The following is a 6075-nucleotide window of genomic DNA, read 5'->3' as shown; positions in this document are numbered from 1 at the left end:
GGCCACCTCTCGGATTGGGTTGTTTAAGACTCGGAAGAAGACTGACAAGCAATGATAGCGAGCATAGCTATAAACATAGTGGATGGAGTGCACAAGGAGCCTTGTTCCTGTAGAAGGTTGCTGGCCTCTTCAGTCAAAGGATTTCAGCTGTCTTCAAGTCGGTGGTTTGGTTGTCCTTGTTGATCTGGCTAGCGGGCGGCGTCATTGGCGACAGGCTTCCCGAATCTTCAGCGAGTTGAAAGGCTGCATCAAAGGGTCCATCAGGGCCACTCTTGATGATGGTGTCGGTGTCTGGGGAGGAGTCAGCTGTGCCCTCTGGGTCAGCTGATATGGAAGATACCGGGGAGGAGGAGGAGGAGGCGGAGATCTCTGTATCCATTTTTTATTGGGTGATTAGTTTACTCTGATATAAAGAAGTTAAGAGCTCCTTATATCTTTTATAAATAGTAATTTTTTATTGGTTATATGCCACTAATATTTATTCCAGCTTCTGGATTTTCTTTTCATTTCCTTTGTTGCCTTTTCACAAACAGAAAAGACATTTTGTTCATTAAGGAACAAAAATTTTAACTTGGATATAGTTGAATTTATCATTCTTCTTTTATGGCTGGAATGTATTACAGAAAATTCTTTTATAAACTGAAGTCATAAATATATTCTCTTATATGTTACACTAAATTTTACATTTTGCCTTTCACCTTTGTGCCCTAATCCATTCAGAATGAGGATAACATTGTCTCTGCACTATTTATTGACTAGCTGGTTCTTTCCCCACTGATTTGCAATGACCCCTATGTTATATGTAAGGAGAACCTACCTATACATGCAGGTCTGCTTCTGGGCTCTCTCCATTGAACTGTTTGTCTCTCCTTTAGCCAATATCACTCTATTCAATTTTATTATCTTTATGATAACTCTTGATATATGTTAGGGCAATCCCTCCCTGTGCCGTATACTTCTTTTTTAAAGGACATTTGGGAATTTCTTGGCCCTTTGTTTTCAATTTAAATTTTATAATCATCTTATGAAGGTCCATAAAAATCCTATTAGGGTTTTAATTAGAATTGCATTAAAGCTATAGATCCACTAAGGAGAATTGACATCTTTGGGATAGTAAGTCTTCTTTATCCATTTATTTAGGTGTTTTTTTAAATTAATCTTATCATTGTCTCCATAAAGTTTTCACATCATTTATTAGACTTATCTATGGATACTTCATACTTTTGAAAATCTTATGAATAGCATTCTAAGTTATACATTTTTAAAAAAATATATTTTATTGATTTTTTTTACAGAGGGGAAGGGAGAGGGAGAGGGATAGCGAGTTAGAAACATCAATGAAAGAGAAACATCGATTCAACTGCCTCTTGCACGCCCCCTACTGGGGATGTGCCTGCAACCTAGGTACATGCCCTTGACCGGAATCGAACCTGGAACCCTTCAGTCCGCAGGCTGACGCTCTATCCGCTGAGCCAAACCAGCTAGGGCCTAAGTTATACATTTTGATCTGTATAGCTGGTATTTAAAATTCAATTTATTTTTTTCAATTGATTTTTTATTAATCCAGAAAGCCTGATAAATTCTCTTTTTAATTATAATGTTTTTCCCTAGTTTCTCTTAGTTTTTTTTAATGTAGCCAATCATATCATATATGAAAAATGCCAGTTAAGATAAGATTTATTGGAGCCTTGAGACAATGGACACTGTATGTGGCTTTATAAAGTATAGACTTTTGATCTTGTCTCTTTTGTAAGTTACCTTATATAACTCTGACAGTTTTTACATTTACAGAACTCTTCAAAGTTTCCATCTATACTATGAATTTATTGCATATAGAATCTAGCTTAAGGAAAGGAAGTAAAGCTTTGCCTTTGGTACTCTTGGAAGGGCCCAAAGGGTGATCTCATCTCACTTCATCACTTCGTAGTTAAATACACTAACACTCAGAGACACTGAGTGACTTGGGAAAGTTATATTGCTAGCTAGGGGCTGAGCTTGGATGAGAACCACGTCTCTTGATTCTTGAGCAGGATTCTATCTGTTATCCCAGGTAGTTTTCACCTTTCTTCTCCACTTTTAGATCCTATTTGCCCAACAGGACCCTGGAATCCTCATCTTGTTCCATCTCAGGGCCCTACTGCCTCTGCCCTCCATTACCAACCCTTTTTAATTGAGGGGTCACACGCCACTTCCTCCATGTCCCAGCCATAAGAGTACTACCAGAGCTCAGTGTTGAATCTAAAGAGCCATATTAATCTGAGTATCAATGACTGTTTATGGCTCAATGTGTTGCTCCTTGTCTAAAGTAGCTCGAATGCCTCACCTCATGTGAACAACTAATCATGTTTCTAAGAGTTAAATTTATTGACATCTCACTATATGCCAGACAATGTGCTTAAGGATTTATATAAATTGTGTCATGGATATTGCGTGCATGACGTCATTATCTAATTGGAGCAATGAGTTGTAAGGGACAAGTCCAGTGAGTGATATATGTAGGGACAGGTGGGGTTATTCTGCCCCTTTTTAGTGATATCACTCAGGCCCTGATGCCTTGGGCATGGGGCCAACAGATGAGAGAATCCTGCCTCTCTTCCAGCTTCTTCAGCCCTCTGCCTGGTGAGTCCTCTGTGCATGCTGCCGAATGCCCAAGCAGTGAAAATTGCTGCCTGGGTGGGATCACCAGAGCTGCTGTTCTAGACAAGATTCTCAGAGCCTAGATTGCCAACATGCCTGGGGTATTCCCGGGCTCTGAAACTCATTGTTTGCCAATGAAGTGGGGAGCTACAGGACACCATATATGACTTACGTGAAGAAGCGCCCAGAGAAGAAGCCTTTGATGTAGAATTTATCATGATTTTATACCTATCAGGAAATTGCTTTAGTACCCATCCTACTGTTTGTCAGAGCAATAACAAAACAAAAGAAAACAACTATCAAATAATAACTGTAAAAAAATAATCCAAATCTCACAAACTCTCTGTGGTGCCATTATTGTAGCTCTAGTTGAAATAATTATTTTAGGGTTTATTTATATCTATATCTATAGTAAAAGATCCAATATCTGCACAGCGCTTTGTGATTCAAAAAGCAGCACACTATAGCAACTTTGACTTTCAAAGCTGGATGTTTTTGAAGGCTCATTGCTCAGGTGCCAGTTTTGAAAGTTGGGGTGCCAGGTGTGGGGTTCAAACCCCTTGTTTCTCAGGGAGAACCTTGGGTTAGTGAGTTCCCTCCTAATTGTGGGTCACCATACTGGGATGGATTCTTGGCAAGATTGTGTCATAGGCTCTCTTATCTGCTTTGATGTGTGTGTGTGTGTGTGTGTGTGTGTGTGTGTGTGTGTGTGTGTGTGTGTGTTTCAGTCTCCCAATGTGCAAGAGTTGCTCAGCTAGTTTTTGGTGTATTTTCCCCCCAGAAGAAATTGTTCCGTATGTAGCTGTAGATTTGGGTGTCCATGGGACTAGATTAGTTCAGGATCCTCCTACATTGTCATCTTGAACTGGTCCCTTACAGCAAATTTGAGAAGATGGTTATGAGGAAACAGACTCTAAGCAATTAAGTAAATGACTGAAGGTTGATGTTTGGGTCTTATCCAAATACAGTGGTCTCTTCTTACCTACCTAATATTGCCATTACTTTGGGAAAATCAAGCCATGAATATATACATGTTCTTATGACCCACTAGGAGTGGGTGAATTTATATTGAAAGCAACTTATTTAGTGCCTTTTGAGAGTGTGTTCAAAATTCCCAGGATACTTTGCATTGTCTTATTTGAAACAGTTATAACACAGCCTCTTAGACAAACCCAGTCTCCTCCTATATGTGTACTAATTTCTGCTGTCCATATTTTTATTATCTGAATTATCTATCATTATATTATAAAGTATAATATGAAGACTTTTGAAAAACCACTCCCTTTGTATGTGTGTGTGTGTGATTCGGTTGAATGAGACTATAAAGAAGAATTCATTAATTAATGGTTTTCAACAGATAAACTGTATCTGATAATCTACGCCAACAAAGCTTAAATCATCCACTGGGGCTCAAAGGTGTTAATCATCATCTCAGTTTGTGTCAACAATGAGCAGAGCTCAACATTCAGACTAGAAAACAGAACTGGAGTGGGAGGGTCCAAGTGGGTAAGGAATGTTTTAATTGGGGTATTTAACTTTTGGATGTTTTTAGTAAGAGGACAAGATTTTAGCTAGATGAGCTCCCAGATGTGGGCTAGATGACACTGGAAGACATACAAGAAGCTAGAGACGTTCTTAAGTCTCTATGACTCTGAAGTCATTATTCTCCAGGGAATCACTACTAATTGATCAGAGCTGGCGACTAATATGAAATTTCTTTGCCATACATGATCTAGTTTAACCACATGATTTTTCATGAAAGGCAAAAAGAGTCTAGGCAGTGGTTCTCAACCTTCCTAATGCCGCAACACTTTAATACAGTTCCTCATCTTGTGGTGACCCCCAACCATAAAATTATTTTCGTTGCTACTTCATAACTGTAATTTTGCTAATGTTATGAATTGTAATGTAAATATCTGATATGCTATATGTGTTTTCCGATGGCCGCGACCCACAGGTTGAGAACCGCTGGCTCTAGAGAGTTTGAGTAATGTAGGCCTTGCAAATTTGTAAGGAGTGCTAAAGATGTTCATTGTTTTTATCAAGGACAAAAGCCAAGTTAGTTTATAGCAATTCTCAAACTTCAGTGTGCATCAGAATCATCTGGAGGGTTTATCAACTCTGGACTCACCTCAGAGTTTCTGATTCAGTGGGTTTAAGGGCTGGCCCCCAAATGTGCATTTCTCACAAATTGTCACTTAATGTTGCTGCTGCTGGTCCACAGACCACACTGGTTTGTAGGATACCTGAACTCAAATGTGATTACCATGAAAGTTCTCTTTTGCATTGTTTCTAAGGCTCAAAAATATTTTGTAAAATACCGCACTTCTCTATTATTTCTAGTGAATAAACTTTAAGACAGGAGAAGAGAATAAAACCGGTTTTTGTGATGTTTTTCTGCTGCTCTTAAGGCTCTGCTTTTGTGTCTTCAATAAAACATTCATGTTGATTAATGTAAATGTTTAATCATTGGACAAGAGCCAGCATGGAGTTTAACACTAATTGGAAGAAAAATCAAACTGAGGTATATGAGAAAAGAATTAGTCAGAGGCCAAGGTAAGAATGGAGTAGGACATAGGAAACTAGAAAATAGGAACCATTTGAAAAAATATATATTAGACAAAGCTTGGCATTTGGGAAGAAAGTGGAAAGATCTGGGCACCAAAAAATAAGATAATAACTCAAGTGTTATCAGATGACTTATCTTCAGTGGACACATTCATTGCTCACAGCAAACAATTGAATGAATTACAGCTTGAATGTTTATATGGCCACCCCATGATATAGGGATGAAGCTTTTTTAAAAAAAATTAGTATTGATTTCAGAGAGGAAGGAGGGGGAGAGAGAGATAGAAACATCAATGATGAGAGAGAACCATGGATCGGCTGCCTCCTGCATGTCCCACACCAGGGACTGAGCCCAGAACCTGGGCATGTGCCCTCACCCAGAATTGAACCATGACCTCTTGGTTCATAGGTCGACACTCAACCACTGAGCCACACCAGCTAGGCTGGGGTGAGACTTTTAAAGGAGGCTTCAGAGAGCAGAACCAGCACCAGTGACCGAGTTTCAGGGAGGCAAATTCTGAAAGAGCTTTCTAACTACCATTGCATCTGAAAATGGGCTGGGCCGCCTCCAGAGCAGAGACTTTCCGAAGGTTGATATTGTCTGAGCAGAGTCAGGTGATCCCTGGAGAAGGAATTTAAGCAACAAATGTGGAGGCTAGCCTTGGAGGATTGGAAATTATATTAGTCTGCATTTTCCTGGGACCAGGGGAACTCAAGAACACTCTAATTTAAAATAAGAATAAAAAGGAGGTGGCAGACAAGGTGAGAATGACTTCATTGAGGTCTGGAAGGAGGTTGGACGTGGGACTCCTACAGGACCCAGTTCAACTTGCAGTCCCTCTACCCTCTGAGACACAGTCTGTCATCTGT

The sequence above is a fragment of the Myotis brandtii genome, unplaced genomic scaffold (genome assembly GCF_000412655.1).
Source record: "Myotis brandtii unplaced genomic scaffold, ASM41265v1 scaffold1043, whole genome shotgun sequence".
Classification (NCBI taxonomy): Eukaryota; Metazoa; Chordata; class Mammalia; order Chiroptera; family Vespertilionidae; genus Myotis; species Myotis brandtii.
Note: the sequence above shows the minus strand (reverse complement) of the source record.